The sequence below is a fragment of the Argiope bruennichi genome, chromosome 3, assembly GCF_947563725.1.
Source record: "Argiope bruennichi chromosome 3, qqArgBrue1.1, whole genome shotgun sequence".
In the NCBI taxonomy this organism is placed as follows: domain Eukaryota; kingdom Metazoa; phylum Arthropoda; class Arachnida; order Araneae; family Araneidae; genus Argiope; species Argiope bruennichi.
The window spans coordinates 130831803-130859446 of NC_079153.1; the positions used below are offsets into that span (position 1 = coordinate 130831803).

The 27644-nt window shown below is 29.4% G+C and overlaps 1 long non-coding RNA gene across 2 annotated transcripts in view; it reads left to right on the forward strand.

Annotated features, from left to right (window-relative positions):
- LOC129963837 (uncharacterized) overlaps positions 1-27644 on the forward strand; it is a 409853-nt gene that overhangs the window by 101667 nt on the left and 280542 nt on the right. For both annotated transcript variants that reach the window (XR_008784034.1, XR_008784033.1), the window contains exon 2: positions 18395-18446. This is a non-coding gene — a long non-coding RNA (uncharacterized LOC129963837). The remainder of the gene's footprint in view (positions 1-18394; positions 18447-27644) is intronic.

Sequence of the window (27644 nt, forward strand, 5' to 3'; positions counted from 1 at the left end):
TATCATCTAATAATAGTAATCCTTGACTATATAATTGCAGGAATCCTCTGTATAATTATATATAATTGTACAGAGGTTTGTCATGGTTTCTCTTATTTCATAATGTTTATATGTTGTATTATGTGTTATATTTCATAATGCTCATCATATAATATAAATTGCCTAAAACAATAAAATTCTACAAACAAAATAAAAATCATTAATATATGCAAATTTTATGGCAGAGCTTAAATTTTATTAATATAAGAACTAAAATCTCCAAGAGAAAATAATTAACTGAATTTTGAAGTCAGACAAACACAAGGGATTGGTTTTATACGAAATGAAGAAAAATTACATAATTCAAATGATATAAATATTTCCCACTGGAGTATTAACACAGTGATTTTGAATTGATGCTCGTGCCATAGATTTTAAAATATCCACCACATAACTCCATTCTTTATGTCTACCCCTAGTTATAAATTTGATTTAATTTGTGAATTTATTAATTTCATCCTCTATACCATTTCGGTTGTCAGTATCCCTCTTCCTCAACCAGTACAAAATTAGAGCAATGAATAAGATATCAAAGTATATGATTTTTTTAACAGATTCCTGATATATCTTACTTAAATTATTTTAAAATGCATTATTTAAAATTTAAATTAAAAATCATTAAGTATTCTTATATTATGGGTGCGAAAAGAAAGGTTAAATAAGCGAATTTGTTTTTTACAAGTTATTATTAATATCCAAATGCAGTTCCTATAGATATAAATGAATTCATATTGAATGGACAATTCGAATTATATGACTCATTATATAACAGGTAGATATAAAGCATATTGCATGTACGAGTGATAAACAGGGAAATGTTGAATATTAAATTCAGTCTCTTGATTAATATTTTAATTGTAATCTTTCTCAAAAATTTGTGTAATTTAGTTTAAATTCAAAATTGAAGTTTGATTTATCGTTCATTCTTTAAAAATTTCTTAAAAAAATGAGAGAGAAGGATTTATTATTTATAGTGCATCTTTGAGTTTCAGATAAAATATGAGATTTTTTTAAAAACTAGTTTTTCTTTTAATAGAAAGGGTGATAATCAACAGACAAGAATTGAATTCATGCTGTTACCATTGGCAATTTATCACAAAAGTGCATTCATCTTTATAAATTTTTCTACAACGGTAGGGGATCAGTCAAATATTATTTAATTTCTCGGATTATTAATATCCAAATACTGTTCGTGTAAAAAAAATATAAAAAATTGACAATGAAGGGACAGTAAGAATTATATGAATCATTATGTAATAGCTATAAAATTAACGAAGTAGTAAATCAGAATAAAAACCGCTTGGTTTTTGTTAGATAATAATCTAAACTAAAAAAAGTTTTTTTTTTTTGTTTTATAATTTTATTACGTGTGAGTGATGACTAGCAATGGATAATAATCAGAAGTACGTCGAGCAGTTTAAACTGAATTGTATGTATTTTAAATAATGAATTAACATGTTAGTAAAAAAAAAAAATTAAAGAAAAGTATCGAGAAATTGTGTTATTTTCAAATTGATATTGAATTTCTCAATTTCAGTTCAGCGTGAATAGCTGAGTACCATTTTCTATTAAATTTTTATTGCAATGATCTGCTTGTGAGACGTTTAAGAATATTTCATGAAAGTTGATTTTTTTTCACTACTGAAGAAGTAAATTTTCAGGAAGAACAGAAATTCACAAATATTAGAAATGTATAAAACTTGGAAATTATTATATTTTTAATGTTTATTTAATAACATTTTAGTTTTATAAAACAAAATGCCTAATTATATATATATATATATATATATATATATATATATATATATATATATATATATATATATCATAAAAAATTATTTGTGATGAATAGAATGTTGCAAATTCTCATTTCATTATTGTTTCGTTTACATAGAGAACAAATATAACCTTTTTTCTGAATCTTTATTGACTCTATCAATTACAGCAAATTAAAAAAAAAAAACTTAAATTACAAGAATTTATATAATTATATAAAATACATCTTTTTTTTTAAAAAAATACTCTTTAAATTCTATTGTTGTTGATGTAAACATTTCAGTTATTGTACTGATGTTAAGCATAATCTTTAATGAATTTTATGCATATTCATCTAGACAAAAGCAGGTTCTATAACAAATTTATAGCTGTTATTTTATTACTTGGTGCTTTTAGTAGTTTAATACACATATCTAGTGCTATTAAATTTTCGTTGAATATTTTGACATAGATATTTAATTATTAAATTTTTTATCATGCTTATCTCTTTACTGAATTTTATTGTTGTGGATTTTTTTAAAAATCTGAAACCTTTATGTATACTGCCTTTTGTTTTATTAATCACGTTATCAACGTTATTATTATATTAAAAATGTGAAGTATTTCAATGATGATAGTATAATATTAGATCGCAGTCCTTTAACCATACAAATTTCAATGTCATATATGAATTATGTAATTAGAAAAAGGGTAATTTTGAATGCCTCTTTGGATATGCAATTTTGGCTTAAGAATAATAGAAATTTTCAACATTTATTTTTGGGATCTATAACTTTTCTTAACAAAATTCCTGATTTAAAGTTTAAAAATTTTATATATGTGTTTTATTCGATAAAAATTGATATTTTCCCTCATAGATTTTTCATAGAGCCCATGTATAGAATATTTCTGTTAATTGTTTGTAACAGTTACATTTCTGTTCAGTTGACATAAGTGATATTTTGCTGTTTAAAATTCTCAATCAAATTTTTCCAGATAAAACAAAGCATTTTTTTTTAAAAATTTTCAAAAAAGATTTAAAAAATGATGTTAACTTTCTAGAAATATAATAATTCAACGTGATTGTTGCTTAATTTACACCTTTTTATTGACAAGGCAGATTTTTGAACATTTGAATTGAATATTTATTTCAGTTATTTATCATATTAGATTAATTAAAAAGTTATTGTCACATGATGACATAAGTTAGTTATTAATCGTATTTAATTGAAGCTATCAATGTATTTTTTTTAAAATTTTTTAATTATAATATTTGATTGAGATAATTTTACTTATATAAACGACGTTTGAATGGACGTATGAAAAGGTAGATGAATATTTAAACTTATCATTAAATAAGCAATTCTAAATATCTAAGATATCGATTTTTTTTTACTATTTGATTCAAATGATTTGTTACTGTTATTTCTGATGTGCGTATGTTTGACAATGTTTTAATTTAAAAATTCTTTTTCACATCATTTACAAAGTTATTATATTAAAAATAGAGGCAACAGACGATTGTTCAACTTTTTTTAGTTATTTTAGATTTAATTTTCATTCCAGTTTATAAAAATTTTGATGCTTCTTTTTAATTTGACTTTTTCACAAATTGTGAATATTTGTAACTTGCCGCCTTGGTGCATGCCGGTGATATTCCTTATTTTTAATTTGAGTATAAGTTTTTGAGTTTTGATATAACTTCATGCCTGGAATTATCTCAAACTATCAGACATTAAAGAATGTTGTTTTAATTATTTTTCATATGTTCCGTTCATTCTGTACATGGATCTATTCCAATAGAGAACGATCCAATGACACCAGAGTGCAATTAAAAATGTTAAAATGTGGCTCATCTATCTTATAACTTTCGTAATATTGCAATTTCTATTTTTTTTATTATTAAAAATACTAAAATAAATTATGTAAAAGTACTAAACAGAATCCTTCTTCGTCAACTTTAAAAAATGAAAGAAAATCACGCGATAAAATATTTGATGAAACAAAGAAAATGATTTAGATCTTAAGGAAACAATATATCATAATGTAGGAAATTGAACAAATAATATTTTCAAAAAATTGCCGCAATTTTGTAAAAATTTGTGCGAATTGATATCATTAAAAGGACATTTCTTTTTTTTTATTTTGGAATGGTGTAAAATTTATTTTTGAACAATATTTTTGGAATATATTGCGAAAAAAATGCAAAAATTCTGCTTAATTTTTAATTAAAATTCTAAAAAAACTTTTAAAAAAATTGCTCGAAGGTGTATTTTTCCTCCCTCCAAGGTATACACATAACAAATTTGATCAAAAAATCTCTATCTTAGAAAATCCTCTTAAAGAGTGAAGGTATATTGTGCCGCTGTAGATTAAACAGCAAACTGTTTGACTGACATAGTAACAACACACGGGCACGACACATGTACGCTTTCATTTTTATCATTAGTACAGATTATGGTTAAAAATAAATGAAATTATTTATTTTTCTATGTGTCTTGTTTTTTTATGAACATCCTTTCTTTTTAAAGAATGAATAAATTTGATGAATTTTTAATAGCCAGTTTATAAGATAATATTTTGTAATTCATTCCATTCTTTTTTCTCAGACTTTTTAACAATTTTTATTTAAAAGTGCAAATATTATTTGCAAATAAATATTTTTTTTTTAAGTGAGCTTGCGCAGATAAACAAAATTGATTTTGAGCTCTTGTCAACTCTAACATTGATAGGACTTTTATTTTCTGTTATCATAATAAAACAAATCAGAAGAAAAAATTGTTTTGGTTAGTAAAGATGGCTGGTTAAAATATTATAGAATAATGAATGGGTGTTTAAAATTGTCTTTCATTTAAAAAAAATCATTTTATGACTATCCAACAAACGATTTGATTTTATGAAATTTTATTTGATTGATTTTATGAAACAAACGATTTGATTTTATGAAAGAGTGTTTTTGTGTAAAAACAAACAATCCTTTTGCTCGATCGATAAATATTCTTTTAATCACTTAAATCAAATATAAAAAATGGTATTTAGAATCAAATGTTTGTAAATAAATCCGAACATTTTTATAACGAAATGAAATATTATTTATATGCTGTAATCATAAAAAGTAATGCAAAGTTTTAAAAGTGAAAATCAAACACATTAATCCACGGAAATTGTGAATTAAGCAGAAAATAAACTTATTTCCTATAGACTTAAATCGCTGTATACAAAAGTGGTGAGTTCAGTTGACATAGCACTTACGACTTCAAATATCCTAATATTTATAAGCAAGACCAATATAATATTAGCTGACTCTAAATATCTAGAGTTCTCAATTGTATATTATATTAGCATTATAAAAAATAATTTAATAAAAAGGCAATTTTACTTATGGTAGAATTAGAAACCCCAAGAAAATATACTGCTGAAGCTTCATTATGTAGAATTTGAATTTGTTTTCGATATTTCCAGTACTTAAATTTCTAAATGAAAAGATAAGAAATTAAAAAAATGAAATTTAATAAAACAGCCCATAATGATACATTTAAAAAGTGAAATTTAATTAAACAGCCTATAATGGTGTGTTTAAAAAGTGAAAAGTAGTAAAACAGACTATAATGATGTATTTAAAAAGTGAAATTTAGTAAAACTGAATAAAATGATGTATTTAAAAAATAAAATTTAACAAAACAGACTGATGTATGATATATATCTAAGAATTAAGTTTCTTTAATCGTTCAAGTCTTATTTAGATAGATGCAGTTGTAGAGTGATTTAAGCTATTTACTCAGAAATATCTGATTTGTATAATGCACTATGGATAGTTGAGGATTGCATTTTAATGGCACAAGTTCCAAACCTGAACATATGGATGACTGAATTTTCTATTTATGCTATATTCTGTATTGGGATTGAAGAAGAGTTTAATATTAAATTAACTGTTAGAAAGAAAATTACTGAAAAGAATTATTGTTGCTGTGTCAATTTTCAAATCGTGTCATATTATTTTTGAAATAAGATGTCTTTCATTTCTCCATTTCTCAAATCTGTATGGCAACTTTTGGCGCTGCAATGCACCGATAGTTGATATACCTTAATGTGATTTGATATATTATAAAATTGGAAAGAAAAAAAATAAGAAAAATATTTAATATGTTGCATATAATATTACATATAAAAAATTGAATTAATAAAGATCTAATGCAGACGAGAGAAAATTCCAAGCAGTTAAATACTTAGTGCAAAATCTTAGTTAAAGGATGTTTTTATCTAAATTCTGGGATAGAGTAAAGAATTATGTTACCAAATTAGACCCTCTTTAATCTTGACATAAAAAAAAATTTAAATCGTAATTTTTAAGTTGAAAGATGTTATTGTGTATGATTGGTACATTTTTCATACATCTGTAAAAGTTTTTGTCGTATTTAACGTCAATTTTGAGCTAAGCGCTAGATTCGAATTATATAAGTGTTTAACTTTAAAAAAAAATTAAAACATAGGATATTTTTCATATTTGATATTTAATAAACGTATGAAACATGAAGGAATTTGTTGATGGCAAACAAAAAAATTTTGCAAAACAACTGTTGAATTATTAAGAGAAAAAAAATTGCATAGGGAAAAGAAAAAAAAAGACATTAGATTCCTTTACATTAAGTTTTAGAAAAAATTGAAGTTGCATCGGAAAAGACTAAATAATGTTTGTTGACTGTTATAAATATGTATTAAATTTATCTTGGGAACTTTTATTCTAAAGAAAGTTTGGAAAACAACTTTTTATAATCTTTTTCAATACATCTGCTGTAAACATTTGTTTACAGCAGATATTTTTGTTTTGTTATAACTGAAAAAATAATGTTCTATTTTACATTATAATGTAAAGCAAAAAACAATTTATCTTTCTATCTCAAGAACTTAAATAAAATAATTAATAATAATTAATTAATAATAAAGTTGAATTATAGAAAAAGGCGATTTAATATCTCTCTGGAGTCTATACCAAATGACCTATTTTCAACTTTTAAAAATTATTTTTAAAGGTATTTAATTAATTAAGGGGGAGGATTATAAAAAATCGATTAATCAAACAAATTTACTGTAATAAATTGTTTAAATCAGAATCGCATAAAATTTACTGTAAAATGTGAAGGAAAAATGTGCATTTTCCTGTATATTCCCGACTACTTTGTACAAGTTGCAACAGATTTTAATACAATAAATATTTGTATATCTGATGTTTTCCAATGAATAATGCATTAACATTGCTCATGATCGTTAGCATAAACAATGAGATTTAAAATATTGCATGTAGTCAAATTTGAAATATATATTTTTTATCAGAATTAATAAAAATAATTATAATGGATAAAAAATAATTTGTGTGAATCGATACATGACGGACCAAAATGATAAAGCTAGTAATGAATATATTGCAGAAATAGTTTGGATTTGTCAATCAATATGAAACCTTCGTCCTAATTTTAAAAAAGTATAATTTCCATCCATCTAACGATATTCCAATTAGAATGTTCTCTAAAAGAAAAGTCAACCCCAAAAAGTACCTAACTAATGGTATATCCGCAAAAATAAATTTTCATCGCGCTTTGAAGAAATTACATCCACAAAGAAGTGGAGTTTTGAATTTACATCTAATTATGCACTTCTCAAGAAGTTTGCTATCCACAATTCGAACGACGACACCGCTGTGCCCCCTCCCATCCCCATCCGACCCTCGAAAATGACATAAAAAGACACCATTGTGGAGATAAAATAGCTTTTTTCTTCTTCTTAACGAACACCAGAAACGGAAATTTTCTTCAAAAAGAACAACTTTTTCCCTCCCCCACACCACCAAATAGCTGCTGCTGGCCCCTTTCCTCTTTGTTGCATTTTGCCCTCTCTCACAAAAGCAGTTGTCTGTCTGTCTGTTTATGTAAGTAAGTAAATCCTAATCACTTAAGACATAATTGAGGAAAAAATGGAAGACGAGGGGGTAAAAAGATTGAAAATTAACCCACTCATAAGGCAATTCTGCAAAAGCCGTAACTTGCTCATAATGGAAAAAGAGAGAAAGAAATGTATGCATCTTTCTATCCATCTCCCTTAACAACCAGGCGAACGTCGAAGAGAGCCACAAGGAATGAAATAGAAAAATACCCTCCATAACGTGTTCTTCAGCATCAATAAGTCGTCTAATGAATTCGAATCTTGTTGCGAGAGCTCTTGAAGTGGGAAGTCGACCAAAAAACGGCTAAAAGTCACGTTCGCTACCATGGGCGTACGTTTATCAGGACATAGTCTTTCTGTTCAAAGAACCATGGTAAGTTCTGCTGCGTAAAAGCCGTCGTCTTCGATTTTTCGTCCTAAGAACCATCCAACTAATTATCAAGTACGGAAGCGAATGGCGCACGAAAAACCGATACGTCTACCTTGGGAGGGGTAATTATTTTTCGGGCGGATGCAAATTATTTGGGGTTGTATTGCGGTTTTTGCCGATGATTGGGAAAATGAGGTTTGACTCATTACTGATGGTTTCTTTCAAGTTTTCCAGGGGAAGAAAATCATTACGGAAGGTTCCGTTTGAAAATTAAGGTTATTCAGGGACTTCTAAGGGGTTATTTTTTTGAAAAAAAGGGACGTACGAAGTTTGGGTAATTATCTTTCTTGGCATGTTATTCTTGCGTACGCAAAATTCATGGGGATCTCTTCGGTGATGTAAGAGTCAAGTGCTGCTTGTAACGAAGTCATTGAGTTCAAGTTTCCTGTAATTGGTCGTCATTATAAAGTATAAAACAATATAAAATTAAGTTACTAGGTTCAATTGGACTTCAAATTGTGTTCATTTTTAAATGAATTTTTATGCGAATACTGTCTACATGGCCTTTAATTGCCTTGTTGTGCAAATAACGTAGACAGTAATGAAAAAAGGATAATAGTCATTAATGCTTATTATGATGCAATTTCGACGTGGAGGACATGCTGTTTAAATTGATATAATGAAAAGACAACCAGGCTGCAATAATTATAGTCCTTTTTGGGAAATGTAGACCAAACCAAGCATTTTAGAATCAAAGAAAAATCCATAATGGATTCTAAAATAAGACTGACGCAGTGAATTTGATACGTATCATTTGGGCATTAATTCATTCAATTATTTGAAGACTGAGACTATAAAGAGGATTTTGGATCAGGTGATTTCTATATTTTGATGAATTTCTGCTTTTGTTTTCACTGAATCGGAAAAAAAATAAATGTTTAGAATTTCCGTTTGCACGTCTGTATGTACGTGAAAGCGATAACAGATAGATGAATTAGATGAATGAAATTCGATATGTAGTTTTCATATAAAAATTGTAGATTTCAACCAGTTCTTTTAATAGAATTCATCAGTGGGAAAACCATCTGTGTACTTGTGCACAGTTAAAAAACGCATCGAGCTAGATTGATGTCATTTGGCATATAGCTTCATAACCATATGAGTCAATGTTTATTAATTTCAGCCTTGACCCTTAATAATATAATTTTCTGTCGATATCTCATTTCGTATGTAAGCTTAAATTATTATTAAAAAATGAAATAAAACAGAAGAATGAATTTTGTATGAAACCCTTGAACCAACATTTTAAATCAATGTCAAATTTTGTGTAAAATTTGTTGAAGAAGATGATACAATTCTAAAGTACATATTTGACTCTCTTAACTACAAAACGAATCTAAACACAAAAAACGCCATACTGTAGAGGTATACAGAAGCCGAGATGGAGACTCATTCCTGATTTCTTCCTAAAAATTTCTTTTATCTGATATACATTAATTCAATTGATATTTTGATAGTCTTTTCAGTATTTCAGCATTTTGATTCAATTTACAATTTGAAACTCTGAATGAATCATCAAATAATGATGGTTGAATCTTATTTACACTCGGCATTGTTCAACTCATTTACTTAATCGTTTATATTTTAACTATTTTATTTGCTTTGTGTTTATATATATATAATATATATAATACTGTGAAAATGTTCGAAACACTCAGACATTGTTGTTTGCGTCCCCTGGGTGTTTTTTCGTAGTTTTATGAATCATTCAGATTTGATTGAGTCATGTCCACCGTGTTTTGCTCTGAATTTTTCAGATTTTTGTTATCTTATGTCCATTAGAGTTTTGCTCGTAATGTTTTGAATCCTTTGTTTTAATAAATTTTAATAAAATTTAATAAAAGTTAATAAAATTTAATAAAATTATTAATTTTAATAATTTTTAAAATAAATTTTACTGAAAGTTCCTTTTAATCCTTTGGCACTGACGCAGATATGCATGAATTTTCCTTGCCATTATTAACAAAATACAGATTTATTTATTTTTGCGCGTGCGAAAAAAAAAAAAAAGCGTGCATAGCCACAGCATACTTGCAACTTGCTCACAGTTAGTGAAAAATGATGACTGTAAAGTTCTCACTAAATAAGATCTGCTCGTCTTTTTGCTAAAGAGAAGTATATATGCATTTTAAGCCGATTGGGTTCATAATTTGGGTTCAGATTCTACGATTTCGTTGGCAAAAATATAAATTGATTGAGGCTTAAAAATGTATTAAAATCCTTTGACAGAATTAGTCAAAAATTTGGCACAGATTCTGATATTCAAACCGCTTGCCAAATTCCATTCATCCAGCTCATTATGTTTTTAAACTATTGAGTTGAACTATACTCGAGTAGACTGAAAGAAAATGGGTTTTTTTTGTAGAGTTTTGTTCAAAATTAGAAACAGATCTACAATTTCTAAGTAAAGGTCACGTGCCAATAATCATTTGCCTAGATCTTTCCATTTTTGAATTAGTGCGTTTGAAGACAGAAATGCCAAAAAGTCCCATAAAAGGATTGTTTGGGCTCGTGGAGATGGATAATGTGGAAATTCATTAAAATCTTGAAGTCGATTTTTTTGAAAATTATATTATTTTCTATTTGTGTGTTGTGTTTACGATAAAGTAAAAAGACATATAGGATCGAATAAACCAAGTATTACTATCAGAGTAATAAAAACAACTCATTCAATGAATGCTATGATGAATTTGTTCCCCTAAAAAAAGATGCAAATATGTACCAGACAAAACATATTAATCTTTTGTTTTCGAAAATGTAATTCAATGCACAATTAGTCACCTGATACAAGGATTTGTTTATTGCTCCAAAAAAGAAATATATATAATTGTTTTAAGTTTAATTCTTCTGAAAAATTAATCTGCATTTTTTACCACTTTGCAGCCATTTTTAACAATAAAAATATTAAATAAAACATCAAAATGACGCCGCCTTGAATGGTGTTTGTGAGGAGCCCCCTGACTGCAAATGACTGGTTGATTGCCAAATATTCATTGCTATGATGAAGCTAGAAAGGATCCGAAATTAAATCATGTTGAAATTTGTTAGGTATTTATTAAAGAGTTGAAGAGATTTTAATGATAAACTTACTACAAAATTTTTATGTGGATTCTTAGCATGTGTTCAGAATTAAACACGATATCCAAATAAAAATAATTAAAGCAAAAGCTTCATTATTAGAATATCGAACTTAATACATCTGACGACATTCAGCGTCTAAGATTGCAAGATTGCTTACGATACTTAATAATCAATTTCCGATCGAGTTACTTATTAGTTCAAACGACTTTTCCGAGGGTTCGACGCACTCCCATATATCTGCCATCTCCACCCCTCCAGGGACGCAGTTCGACACCTTCATTTGATGACGACCCGAAGGGCTCACCAAAGTGAAGAGAGTATCGCCCCTGCCACGCTCACATAAAAAAAGGTCTTCCCACATACCCTCGGGGTCCTTGGGAAGTCATTTATTTTGCCAACCATATGCCTTGAAGTAGCAGATAGGGTCCTACTGACGAAGGCATGACTAATTTCTTGAGCATCGAAGCCCCTGCTCTTCTAAATGCAATTACCAGCCCCGCATACACATTATGGTGGCCAGAACTATAAAAATAACGCTTCCACTAAAACTAATCACGCTTTACGTTCTTTTTTAGCACTTTCGTTCTGCTCTTAAAAAAAAGAAAATCGCATCGGAAAATTTTTTGGGGCGACTCTTTTTTTTTTTAATGTTTTAGAGTAGAAGGACCGGGTCAATTTGTTAATTTTGCCTCATGTTTTGACTGAAACTTTTCTGCAGTGTTTATATGGGTACATGGGTCAAGTGTCACGTAGTCAACGTGGATGGCGTTGAAGTGAGGTTATCCCCCGCTTTTATGATTTCCAGGTAATGGCTGTGGTAGGGTTAATAACGGTGCAAGGAGCTAATCAACATAATGGTGAATTATTAATCAGGAAAAATTCTGCAAGCTTTTAATACCTGAGAAACTTGTGATATCGCAGGAAGACGCCATATTCTTAGATAGGAAGACTTGTCTATGAGGCATTTTGTTATGCAGTTAATGCATAAAAGCTTTGCTAAATGCATTATATATTACTTTCGGTTAATTTAATTTACCTAATCATCAATATCTACAGAACGTGCTTTAAGAAAAATGGAACACTGCACCTTTGTTTTAATCTAGAACTAATGAAAATTTATATCCTGTTATCGTTAGATATTTATTACATGATTAAATACCCACGAAAATGATTATATTTGTTTCTATTTAATCTTGCTTAATTTCATATTTTAGCTAGATATTGAGTTTTAAAACAATAAAGAAACATTACTACATTTAAGATAAAATTATTACCTAGTTTTTTTCCTACTATTCCTGAAATTGCGGCTTTTACCCAAAGATACTAACATTCCCTCTTTCTTTGTACTGTACAATATTGGTAATGACTTATAAAATCTATCCTTTCAGAAACTCCCTAAAATTAACATGACAGAGAAATTATTCAATGTTTAAAGAAAACATTATCATCCAAGTTTCAGAATAATCTCTTTTTTTTAAAAGTTTTTGATGTTAAATCTGTTTAATTTTAATATTGTACTTATATATGTGACAATTATATTAAGAGATTTTTTTTCCAAGTTTCGGATTACACAAATGTGATAATTTTCCAATACATGTATTGTTAATGATATGTGAACGATGCCAAACGTATACTTCTTTGAATACTGCAACTGTTATAGACATTTAAAAATTAGTTACTATCTTAAAAATTCTATGGCTAAGAATACATTATTTACTATTTAAAGAAAACATTGTTCAAATTTCAGAATAAGCTTTTTTTTAGTTTTTGTTGATAAATCTGCTTAGTTTGAATATTGTACTTTTATACTTGACAATTATATTAAGTAGTTTTATGATCCATAAATTAAGTTTGGGATTAAATAAATGTGAAAATTTTCCAATGCATGCCTTGTTAATAATGTGTGAATGATGCATAACTTATGCTTGTTTTAATCCTGAAAATGTTGTAGATATTAAAAAAAATTATCTTAATATGTTATTAGCTAAATCTCAAATTACATCATTAATAACTCAAACTGGTGTCATTGTTTGTTCAACCAACAGCATAGAAATAAATCTGAAATTTGTAATCTGATTTTAGTAGCTTTGCTTTTTGAACTTGAAATTTTTATCAATTATTTTGCATTAACAGTCGCACAAGGAGAGGGGAAAAATATTAATATTTAAAAAGTATCGTAGAAAAAAATTCGAAATTCATAGAAATTAAAAAAAATTGAGTGCTTATATTCTATTATGCAATTTCTAATTTCACATATTGTATCAAAAGAAAAACATCATTTTGATATTCAATAAAGCGCTTAAATTATTGCGGAATTTAGGATTCTCTTAACCCCTGATGACCTAGGTATTGCGAGGTCAATTAAATCTTATTTGCTCTTTTGCGAAACTAAAAATAAATTATAGAATTGAATGAATAGGGCGCATTCCAACTGCTTCCCGTAAATATCCATGAATTCAATTATTGATTATTAGGTTAGAAGTTTGAATAATAATAGTGAAATGCGTGAGAATAAATTAGTAACTAACAAGATAGCATTGGCAAGTAAGATAAAAAGATGTCAATGGCTTTGATAACCACAGACTCGAGTAAAACTTTGCACACAAAGCTTTCTAACATACTCCCAAATAAAGCGTAATTCTCCGTATCTTCACATAAAAATTATAGTATTTGAGCGAAACCATGAGTGTGCTCAGTTTTTTATTTTTAGACTTTCGAACATGGGGGTTTTATGATTCGTCATATAAGTACAAATATGTCTTTTAGAGAGCATTTTTTTCGACCCATTGAAACCGGAATTTGAAATAAAACTACAATATTAATAACAAGTTCACATGCGAAATTTCATTTATCTAAATCACAGCATTTTTGAGTCATTAAACTACATATGCACACTGACAGACGATAAACCGCTTGACGGATTGGATTTCAAATTTAATATAAATTTACAATTTACATTTTAAGATTGTGTTTTAAATTTTATCCACATACCACTTTACGTTTTGTAATCATCCTCTTAGAGAGACAGACATGCTGCCTTTGGATGGATTTTGGTCAAAATTGAACAGAAATTTACAAATTTCGTACACATACCAAACTTCATTTTTTCTTGCTAAAAGCCCTTTTGGATTATCATGTTTACGTATAAACCAACAGATCAGTCGAAAGATAGTCATCATTCTGAAAAATGTGATTTTCGGATTTCGGGAAATCTGAAACATGGATATTCATCAAAATCTCGAGAGAAAACATTTTGGTGATGACAGCACTTTTAATATTTCGTATACGGGATACCTCAAGAACAATTTTTACAATTTAGAAATCTATATTACCTTACTTAAGACCTTAACATGAAAAGTTGAATATTATGTGATAATGAAATCGCACCTAAAACAGTTTAATTTTTAACAATTATGAGATTGAATGGTAATTGATATGGATATTAGTAATTGATAAAAAAATGAAAAGCTCTATTTTTTTATTTGATTTCTGAAAGCATGACTATAATGGAATTAATTCATTTAAAATCTTAATCAGGCGATAAATGTAACAGCGCTTGTCAAATAACAGCACAGTGACTTATGATAATCTCATCCCTTTTCCTCTTGCTAAAAGTGCTATAAATTCCAAAATTTAATTCGCTCACTACATTTGGCGCATGTTACGTGAATATGAACTGACTCCATTAAAATCGAAATCAGAATCTTCAGACTCAGGAAAAACTCTGATCTACCTTTCCAAGGTTTTGAATTCTAAAATAGAAGTTGTAAGAACATTCCAAAACCACCTGAAAACGTCATTCAAGGGAATGTTCGAAGTGGCAATTACTATCTTCATTTAAAACCAAGCCTGCCCATCTCATTTTATATATGTTACGTCAGTATGAATTGACTTAGTTAAAATCGAAATCAGAATCTTCAGACTCAGGAAAAACTCTGATCTACCTTTCCAAGATTTTGAATTCTAAAATAGCAGTTGTAAGAACATTCCAAAACCACCTGAAAACGTCATTCAAGGGAATGTTCGAAGTGGCAATTACTATTTTCACTTACAAACCAGGCCTGCCTTATAAATTTCCTTCCATGCGAAAGGCAGGGTATCTTCTCCTCATCGAATTGATGTAAGTCCCATTTCGGGCGACCGACGAATTTGCTGCTGATGGAAAAACAATATCACGGAAAAGTGAAGAAAATGAATGATATCGGACACAGCGAACGATTTCGCTCAACGATAATTTACTAAAACTTCGTGCATCATTCATCTTTTCGAAATAGAACTATCCGGATATCGCTTAACCCAGAAAAAAAACCGTGGGACGGGAGATGAGAAATTCCACCGTATTCCTTTCGCAGAATATACGAAGGATGAAGAAAAAAAAATATATCTTTTAAATCATAGAGAAACGACTCATGAGGAATCCAAGAAATAAAATGCTACACAGTAAAAAAAAAAAAAAAAAAAAATCGCCTATTGAATAGTCTCTTTCGATATGAAATCCCGAAATTTTCCTGATCGAATTCTGGTGGGGAATAATTACACTTTCAGGATATCGATGGGGATTTTTTTTTTGTGGGGAAGGAGTATTTGACCGTAATTTCTGGTCATTTTCTGTTTCTGACCGAAATCTTGAAGGGAGAGGGGGAGAGGTAGGAGGAAAAAGGGATCTCCGATGATTCTCCATCACACAAAATAAGAAAAGAATAAAAAATAATAAAAAAAACAAGAAAATAAAAAATATATATTGGAAGGAATCGACCAGAAATTTTTCTTCATATCGAAATTCGATTTCGTGTGTTCTGTGTGTGCGGCTAATAAAGCTAATATAACGAAGCAACCATTTTAAACGGAAAAAATCCAACCTCTTTTTTCATTTTTGTTGCAGAATTCATCTCTGTCTAGGTCTATCTCCGTGAATTCTGGTCTAGATTATAAAGCATAGGAAGTAATCAAATACAATCAGGAAACTCAATGCAAAATTCTTTGCCTTCTTTTATTTTTTATTTTTATCTGTTTTATTATTGCTGCCAATGCGTCTATTGGTGGAACCATCGTAAGGACTACATTTTGGATAGACGTGATTGGTCTTGACTTTCTCACCGAATCAAATCCTGATCAGTAATTGAATAAAAGTCCATCAGGAAGGGGGATGGATATGGAATTTATTGGATACTTTTTGTCTCCAGTATAATCAGATATCATACAAGGACTAGATCCGAAGTATAGATATTACTTCCTTGCAATTTCGCACAATCAAATCATGGATATGATTTAGGAATAAAAGTCGTTAATTGATAGTTTTACTGAGTTTTGAGTTCAGTGTATTATATTTATGTGTGTTTACTTTGCAGAAATAAAAATTTTAATAAAAAAGTTAAATGATATTTAATTTAAACCAAAAATGCTCTCAATGTCTTTGAAAAAGTGAAAATCTCAGTGAAAATTCGGCCGTTTTTCAAATAATCAGAATTTGATACACATGTGCATACACATTTTTTTTAAATAATTTCATTTGCGAAAAAATAATTGTAGTTTGTTGCATCCATTAAAAATTAATTAATGCTTATCTACATCATTAAAAAATAATTACTTTCCTGTTTTTTTTAAAATTTAGATTCAAATAAAAAATTCCAAAGTTTATATTAATAAATTTCGCTATATTTTTTTAAAAATCTAAATTCTTTTCACACATTTGAAAGGCGAAAAAAAGATTATAGAAGTTAATGCGCAATTATATAGATTGTTTTAGCTTGTTTTGTGACTGCGTCGATGCAGAAATTGATTTCATTATAAATGAAAATAGTTTCTGTCAATTCAATATTTCTTTCGAAATTTTATGTACGGATGTGTTAGAAATTACACTCACTTTAGCATACAAATTTTCAGTTTGTTACATTGAGAATGATATAAATATCTCATGTTATACATATTTTTGAAACATTTGTTCTCACCGAAGCCCGAAAGTAGCCAGATATCGATTCTTCCTTATAACTTGATGTATTTTCAGTTATTTTTAATTCATGTAGAATTGTCTATTGGTTTTAAATAAACAATCTTGACTTCTTTGATTTACTTATTGATATTGTCAATTAATGATTCATCACAATTCATAAACCTTTTTGAGAAAATAATTACATTAAGCAATTACATTTTTTAAAGAAATGAATCAGCGTAAACACCTCTGATTGCCTTGGTTTAATTTCTATAATTTCTGTGTACTAATTATTGATAGTATTTTAGTTCCTTTTTAATAATAAGTAATTAGCAGCTATTACTGAGAATCCTTAATTGAGGCCTCGTAGTTTGTTCCATCGACTTTCAATTAAATTAAAAAGCTGTTTACAGTGGAACAGTAATTTATACAGTGAACATTACTGTGAAACATTCAATTTATAATTATAATTTTAGCTATATTTTGAAAAGTAGATTTTTTTTCTTTGCCCCAAAGGATATAATTTTTGTTAAAAAATAATTAATTCTTCCACTTCTTGGATGAAGATCAATGGTTTATGATAACGTTAATATAATTTTTCTGATTTGTATCAGAATGTATCAATAGTTATTATGCAGCGGTCATATAAAACATTTTATCAAGATACTGATTCATCAGAACAATTAAGCTCTTTCATATCTTTATAAAGAACCGTATCAATAGAAAAATATGTATCGAATTGAAAGTTTTATATAATGTTGTTGTTGTTGTTGTCGTGTGACAAGTGCAATAAAAAATAAGGGGCGGGGAGGGAGAGAGAGGGCCAATCAGATTAGACCGAAAGCGTGCAGAACAGCTCTGGCCACATCTTCAGCTTTAGAGGAACAAGGAATATTCCTGGTGCAATCAATGTCTATTTTGAAGAAGACTGAAATAATAGAACGGCAGCTAAAAATATGCCCAGTTTTATATAATGCTCGAAATATTTGTCCCATATTTCACTGAGAAATAAATTAGTGACTAATGGGATATTAGTTCTTCATTTGTACTTAAGAATTAAAAAAAAAAACTGAAATTTTTGCAATTTTATTATTTGGAGATTAGCATTATTTCATTAAATATGAGACAAATTTGATTATTGTTATAAAATTTATTACTAAAAAGTTTTCATCCTTAACTTAAGAAACGAATCAATACTTAATCTTGAATTATTTTTTTTTCAGATGGCCCTCGTGATTGATTCTTGGAAAGAAGGAATCCAGCAGAACTCTTAATGTAAGATTTTAAGAGAATTTTTATTTATTAGCAAAAATTGTTTCTTTTAAGCCAATGAATACATCTTTTTTAACTCGTATCTTTTTATTTACTTCATAAGAGGAATTAAAATTAATATATTTGCTTCTGTATACTGGCTATTCATGGATTTTGTGCAAGATTGAAAATGATTGCCATTTAATTCCTCATTTTTAATCCTCATTAGAATCATGCGCAAACTTGAGGAATTTAAACTCAGGTTATGAAGTTGTTGGAATTTCTTCGGTAGGAACTCTAAGAAGTGTTTAATTTCCAATAATTTATTGCAATTCCAACATAATAATCAAATTTTTTCCATACGAGTCATATTTTAGTTTATTAATAAAACTTTACCAATATTTTCAAGCCCCGAAGCAAACAGGGGCGGATATTAAAACATTTTAAAACCCAAACCTGAGAGAAAAATTTTAAAATGAGCACCCTTTTCTCAATTTTACCCTACTTATATTTCATACCACTGTGTACTTATGTCATCCGAAGGCGTAAACAAACAGTGCTCAAGAAGAACTTATCAAACTCTTTTTCTCTCTTTCCTACATAAACAAATTATTATTTTTTTTCTACCTTCTTTTCTTCCAAAGAAAGAAGTACGCTGAGAGGACAAAGGTGAACTTTCACTGCAAAACCAGCAAAAACAAAAGCCTCTTAGTAGAAGATAAAATACGGCTAGCAATAACGCCACGCGAAAGGAGCGAAGACCCCCTTCAAGCCCCCCCCCCACCTTCTATACCCTCCTCCCTCCTTTTTGCCGGCTGAAGCCATGATTGCCAACCATAAGTCACGGATAATGGCCCCTAAGATGTCTTTAATTCAAATAGAGGTGCTTTGCATAAATCTTGCTGGGGGCTACACTTCGGTGGAGGTAAAAAAATAAAGAAAAAAGCATGGAAAAAAGAATGGAACCAAAGGGCAGCTAAATATTTTCCCTTCTTCTTTTATTCTTTTTTTCTTCTTTTTCCATACCTTATGCGCAAGTTGTGGATATTAATAGCCGTGTGTTATGGAAGAATTTTCTTAGGGTCTGCTGCACCCCTGGACTGGCAGGGGCGGGGTGGGATGAGCCCTCGTGCCTGGGCCCCGGCAGCTGAGAGAAAAGGTGGCGTCGTCATCATAACCTGCAGAGTTTTGATTTGCAATTTATTTGTTTTGAGCTATCTCTTCATTTATCGGGAGAGATGAAGAGAGAAAGGTCGTTTTTTCGAATTGGAGTTTTGTTGGGGGATTTTTTTTTCCTTCATATTTTTGGTGTCGTTTGATGAAAAGGGTTTGGGAATTTCGGAAATCGGAAAAGAAGGAGGGAATTTTTCTGATGAAATGCCGCGGAAGAGGAAATCGAATATTAAATGATCGGAAAGAAAGTATTTGTGGGAAAATGTTCATATTTCGGATATTAAAATATATTAAATGAAGCGGACGCAAATGAATATAATGGGAATTTAAATCTGTTTTAAGAAAAGATTGTAGATATGTGAATAAATATTAAATATTTTGAATATATCTTCATGAACAGTATTTTTTTTAGGTAGATTTTTGTAGGAAGGTTACCTTTTGCAATGTTTCTCATGACAAGATTTTGGGAACATTTCTTCAGTTCTTCTCCAATTATGGTCTCTAGAATACAAAACCACCCTTCGTTCAAAAGTTATATATATATATATATGCGTATAACGCTTTTCCCCTGTTATCTTGGGAACAAGATAACTACAGTAATTTCGTTTGGATTTTGATTGCCTTGGAATATGCTGTTAGAAATGTAAAAATCTTGGACGAGTTCGCAAAGGGCCCATCTAGCTCAAAGAGGGTGAAAATGGTGGAGGTTTAAAATTTTTATTTCACTATAACTTTCTTAATATTGAAGACAGAAAAATAAATCCAATTAGTCAAATTAGCGCTTCATTAAGACGAACAACTTTTGCATTTAAAGTTTTTTAGTAACTGCAACCTCTTAGAAGTTAGGAGCTGAAATGTGTTTTTCATGCTCTAATTTTGACTATTTCTAATGTCAATATGTTGCCACATAGTAACTTAGATGCAAAGGAATCTACTTTTGCACTTAAAAGATGTGCCACGTACATTGAAATGTTTTTGTCACAAAATCCCAACGACGTATTGTGCATGTCGGCAGGCAATTATCACAAAAGTAAAAATGCTGTTCACGACCCGTGGGTTGAGATTGTTTGCCTAGGCTTAGGTGGAAACTTTTTTTTCATTTAGATGATATAAATCTTTTCTTAATTTCTATAAGGTGATAAGGTAATACTTTATGTGGCCTCACTGTGAGTTACGGTGAACTGTTTTGGCAATCTTTTGCCAGTGCAAGTAGTTAAAAATCTTGAAAAAAAAATCATTTGCACAATTCGATTTCAATGTGTTAGTTTTAAAAATGATGGAAGGTGAGATGGAAATGGGAAATCAAATGGAATGGAATTTAGCTAATTGAGTAGATGGGATGACAATAAATACTTGATTCGTTCAAAAATTAAGAAAACTAAGTGTTAAAATGAGTAACTAAAATGAAAAACGAAGGAAAATAATAATTTTGACGTTAAGGATGGTTGCAAGATTTATTTTTAATATTTGGCAATTATTATTAAGACATAATTAGCAAATAAATATTGAATAATTTTGATAAACAAAGAACTAATAATCAAAATAAAAAATAATAATTTCAATAAATAAGTGATTTTGACAAATAAATAATACGCTTCAATTTAAAGGCACAATTGCGGAAAAAATTTCAGAATAAAACAAACAAACAAAAAATCACACCAAACCTACATCAAAATACTATATTTCATAATTTTCTTTTATCTAAGCCATGCAAGATGTTTGCAACCTTACCCAGGTCCCTAATTTTATTCCGAGATAGGGAATAAGACTCATGTTAGAGAGTATGCAAGAAAGTTTTGAGAAGACCACACTCGCTGGTATTATTAGCGAAGCGCATTCGAAGTATCAATATGGAATTTTTGCGCAATGTTCTGAGCTGTTTTTCTAAGGTTTTCTTCCATTAAAATATTCACAATACTGTCTTCAATATCGGATGGCCGTCCCTGTCTAGGTTGATCTGCCAGTGTTAAATCGACATTCTGAAATCAACCAGATTTTTTTTAACAATCTTCAGAGCAGGAGTACTGTCCAAATGAACAGCCGAGATGGTTTTTAGTGTGCAGATCTAACACTCATGTCTTTCTGAAATTCATATTGGAAATTGAACTTTTCATTGCCCATTTTTAAAAAATTATCATAGTAAAAATTTAACCTACTTTATGAGTATTTAATGTGGGGACAAAAATATTTTTTTTTCATCGTTCAAGTGCAAATAATACAACCAAACAAAGCATTGGCAATTCTTTCATAAATATGCTCTACCGTTATCTATGAAAATCGATCATGAATTTCTGCAATGATCTGATAATAGCCTCTTCTTTATTATCTTCATCATTCCCTGTAAAATATTCATTACATTTCATAACCCTTCACAGTGCGTTATTCTTTGTAGGAGACTCGTCAGTCATAATATCTTCATTCGCGTGAAGCGGATTAGATAGCTCTTTTCTTTTTCAACAGATCCTATTTGATTCATCTTTCAAATGTTATCATTTTTCCGGCAGACAATTTGATTGATTTTGTTGGAACCTTTACAAATGAAAAGTCACGAAACATAGTAAAGAATGTAGTCTGAAAAACTTTGCTGTATAAAAATTATCCTTCACAATGTGCAGATTAAATAACAATTAAATGTCGTTCAATATCCGGTTGAAAATCCAGGAAAAGTCATTTTGAATTAATACTGAAAATGTGAATACTGAATACTGAAATGTCTGTGAATACGGAAAACAAGACAAAATAAGATGAGCATTAAAATGGGTATATTATTATCAGGTAGAAATAATAATAAACAGTTGTTTATATTATTGTTTTATTTAGCAAAGTATTGAAGTATTTCAAAACTAGCGAAAAAAGGGGGATGCATAGATTGAAATCTCGAAGAGCGAAAAAAAAGGGGGGGGGGATATATATTATTGTCACCAAATGAGTGTGATATAAATATAATAAATTTAAAACTTTCTCCTTCGAGAATAATACAGTTTCTAATTTTCTAATATTTGAGAAACTTTGTGTGAAAATTTTTAAAGATCAATAATGATGGAACAAAATTTTGTTATTTTTAACGTGACATTAAAATAGAATTTTAGAAAACTGTTTAATAGCATATGAGGTTAAGTGACTCGATAATTACATAAAATGGTTAATTACATAAAAATTTGGCTATGTTTTTTTCTAATAATCAAGTACTTACATCATAATCAGATAAACAATCACTGTTATCCCAGCTTTAATTGCAAATAATGAATATTTTATTACGCAATTATTTTAATTAATAATTTATTATATTTATATTTATTAGATTTATAATTATTAATTTACATTTATTGCATAATGTATTTAACATAAAGTGTTAGGAATTCTAAAATGGTGCACATCTCATGAAGTATAGGTATAACTCGAAGGCATACCAGGAAAAATACTTTTAAAAATGAATTGATTTTTCTGCTTATTCTGGTCATTGTTTTCTTTCTTCCTTTTTTGAGATGCCATTTTCTACAGTCAACATCCACTATAAGTAACTTAACAGCATCCCAAACACCATTTTTTAAAAATACCAAATGACATCTTATAAGAAAGCTGTTTGTTTTTTTCAAGAATAACGCATTAAAAAATCGTCAATTTGCATTGTTGCTTTACAGCGACACAAATTAATTATTATCACTCCAAAGAACCCTCTCTCCCTCCCATCTCCCCTTTTGATGCTAAGAAAATCCCTCTTAAGGGATATTTGGAATTAATTTCGAATTCCCTAAAGGAGCACGAACCGACAAAACAAAAGAAAAGAAGAACAAAAGGATGAAAGGGGGCATAACAGAGTTCGTTCCGCATTTCAAACAAAATCTCGGCAGCACGTTTGTCCCTCAAATTTTTCCCTACCTCCCATAACTCGCGCATATTAAAAATACCCAAATCAGTTTTAATTTCTCCCAGCTTAAGAGGGCCATTCTTTTCTAAGGGCGGGGGGAGGGGACGAAAGAAAAACGGGCCTGTTGTTTTTCTCCCTAAAAGCAAATCCTTTTTCTCTAATCCTACCTTTTCATTACTGGTGTGTTTTCCGTAGCCTTCAATTTCGACGACGTCTTAAGCATACCCACCCCCACCCCTATCCTCTTGTACTTTCTACGCTTAGGAATTTAATATGCTCTCCTTTCGTTATGAAAGGGAAAGAAAGGAAGGATTAGCGGGGAAAAAATTCTTTGGGTGGGAAGGGAAATGATGGGGGATGAAAATTCATTAAATTTTTAAAAACTTAACTAGTTTGGTTGGTGAACCTAGCTTAATATGCAGCAAAGGAAAAAAACATATGGTATATAAACATGAAATTATTAAAATGTCGTAAAATGGATTGTGTTAGTATCACGTTAAGGGTATTTAATGCTTTAAAATACGTAAAAAATATTGTAACATATTTTTACATTGACATTTGAGAGATTTATTTAGTGTATTAAGGTTTCATAACACCAATCTTAATGTTTATTAAGGTAGTGAATAAAAAGACGATGGACCTTATTTCTTGTTTACATTATTTTAAAACGTTTGCACTATGCCTAATCTTTAAAATAATGTTCGCCTTGAAATACAAGTATAAATTTTTATGTCAAACATATTTACTTGGTTTTGGAAAATTCTGCTTCATGAATTGCACAGATGTGAATCAATTTCTGCTGCGAAGTCTTCAAATAGAAAATATTCTTCCTAATATATCATTAAGAGAAGCTTTAATTAACTTAGATGAGTATTTTCTAAGTCGGTTACTACTTCTGGTCTTTGTGTCTTTAAAGGCTGTTCAGTACCTATAGGATTTTAAAATTAAAAATAGCTGTAAATAAAATTGATTTATTATTTCGTTCATGAATTAAATTAAGAAGTTGAAAACTCAGGCAAAGATTTGAAAGTTTCATGATTAGATCTTATATAAAAATAATCACAACAGCATATTTTTTCTTTTATTTCAAATTATTCATAATGAATTTTGATACGAAACTAAAACAATGTGTGTCTCTTTTACCAGTTTTTACTCTTAAGATACTTTTGGGTTTTTTTTATTAAAAAAAAATTGGATTCAATAAAAACTAATATTTATTCGAGACATATTTTTTAAATTATTTAAATATAGAAAGTCTAAAATGAGAGATGGGCGAGACTCTTTATAACTTCATTATGAAGTAAATGAAAATAATAGATGAGTTTCAAAAAACAGTTATTTCCATATTTCAGGAGACAAAATATATACGAACAGGAAAATGCACGGTACTTACTTAGAATGCAAGGGCCGCGGTGGCCTGGTGGTAAGGTCTAGGCTTCGGAACCGAAGGGTTTCAGGTTCGCGACCCGATTCCACCGAAGAACCGTCTTGTAAGGGGGGTCAGTTGCACGTTAAATCCGTCATGACCAAACGTCCTCCCGCTGGTGTGGTGTGGTGTGGAGAGGGGGGTGCCAGCTCAGGTGTTGTCCTCGTCATCTGACCGCGGTTCAAAATTACGAGGTCCGTCCCAAAATAGCCCTAGTGTTGCTTCAAACGGGACGTTAATATAACCAAACCAAACTACTTAGAATGCAATGTGATAATGATCCCCAAGAAGGATCATGAGAAATATACCTTAGTGTTAATAAGGTAACGCCATCTGTTGCATCAAAAGAGAAAGTACTTGAGTTATGTAACCGCTACAAAATGATTTTATTGAATGGTCAGCATACAGCCATAAAAAAGGCTATTTTAAGATGAGTATCTTTCTTATATTAAGAGTGAGTGAAAAGGATATACATCAGATGAGATAAGAGACATAGAGGACTTATGAACTCTGTATTAATATATGTATACAATATAGGCAAAAACAATTTTATTTTTTATGCGGGTGATATTTTTGAGACAGATGTAAAAGGCGGAAAATAAATTGAACTCCAATGTCATTCGAAATTAATTATATGAGCTACTCTCTAGTTAAGGAAATAATAATAATAGATAGGGTGTTTGTTGATGGCAGGCATGAATGACTACATGAAAAGTCTATTTTTTGCGAAATGAGGGAATATTTTTATTTCATATTCTTAATGTTTGAACAGATTTCTTTATAAAACCATTAGAAATTCGTTCCTAAGTCTATTTTTGAGAAGATACACTGATTTCTATGTTTGTATTTACATAAGTTTTAATGCTGTTTTACATCTTTAGATGTTATATTCTTTAATCATAATTTTTGATAGATTTTTCTGACGAAAAATCTTATAAATCTAATAAATATTTTTTTGTTCCAATTTGGCATAATAATTTCTCAACTCTGTCTGAGTTCCTGAACTAGAGAATGAGTCATCTATTCATTTAGAAATTTTTATATTTGTTTTTGTGCTCTACAACATGGACAAAAATTGAATTTTTTGTGTTATTTATTATTTGAACCCCAATATTTAAAAAATGGATAGAAATACAGCTTACCTTTTAGCTCAGGAATTAGATAATATATTTTTTTAAAGATATCTGCAAAATTTTAAGCAAGTCATTTGATAAATCTCTAAACTATATTTTTGTTTTATCCCCCTTTTTAGAAAAAAAGCTCGTTTTTAGAAGTTTAAAAAAATTGATTTTTAACTGGCATATTTTCGTTTCATAGATGTTTTCCAAATTCTTTATACAAATATTCAAATATTTAATTACAAAAATTTTTCGAAAAATTCATCCCAAACGTAGGCACACATCTTAAAATTAGCATCATTATATATTTTTAATTAAATTTTGTTTATAGAAATATTTGCCTTCTAGCAATCAATTTTAACTTATTTATGTGGTTATGAAAAAATTATTTCAGATCTCAAATTGAAAAACTTTGACCAATATTTTTAAAAATAAGAAATTTTATTGTAGAGTTTTATTTGGTCCTGTCAGTGAGTGCCAAATAACAATGTTTCTAAATTTTCGATATCAAATCGTAGTATCATTTTATGTTTGCATTCACTAATAATTTAAATTCACTAATAGTCATAAAACTTCACAATATAAAAATAAATAATTACACGATATTTTATTTCCTTCATATTATGATGGCCAAGGAATGACTTAAAAGTATTGACATTTTTCTTATTTAAATAATCACTTGTACTTTTCTATAGACAAGATAAGTCTAATAATTAATGTGGTATTGTCTAAAAATTACGATTAAAATACGATTATCATATCTTAAACTTTCAACTTTAGGAGAGTTTTCACTGCTTATGAGATAAATTTTTTTAATCGTTGTTTTTATACTACTCTGACTAATAAGTCCTAAAACTTTTACAGTTCGCCATTTCATAACAATATAGACCATTGAATTCTAAGGCATAATTAAGATGAAATTTCTAAATTGCTCTGACAAAAAATTTTAACTGATTGTTGCAATAGAGTAAGTATGCGTTTCCGTTGTATTGGCATATGAAATAATTCAGTGCATATTAAATATTATCTAAATTGTATTTAAATTTTGTGTGAATCTCAGAACTTCACTACTCACGTGGCATACCGATCTGTGACTATGACTCATGCTTATATAAAATTTCTGCGGAAGTCTATGAATCACACAGTTGAACACGAATACAGTTTAGTTCCAAAATCCGCTTTTACCTTAAGAAGAAAATGTGGAAGTGTTTCTCCCGAGATATAGTCCTGGTGTATTTTATTACACCTTCTAATACTGTACGGTTCTCTCTGGATTCCCTGCTCCTGCTCAAGGAAAGGACTGTCAAAATCCCCCTAAAAGAATCCTTCCTGCTCTGCAAATGTATCAAGTGCAGGGATCATAAAAGGGAAAACTTCAGTAAATTCCCCAAACCGTTCTAAGTCATACCTTCCTTCCCATCTGTAGGAATGAAGTTTTCTTTATATTGCCCCCCCCCTCCAGTCTACGTTCTATATCATTCGAATCCGGCAGAAATTCGGTCGTTATTTGATTCGAACAGAAACCTAGTCGTAAATCTGAGATCGGGTACTTTAGTTTCAATAGAATTTATGCGTTTCAGATACAAAAGAAGAAAAAAAGGGGGGGGGACTGTAAGCGTAAGGAGGAATATAAGAAT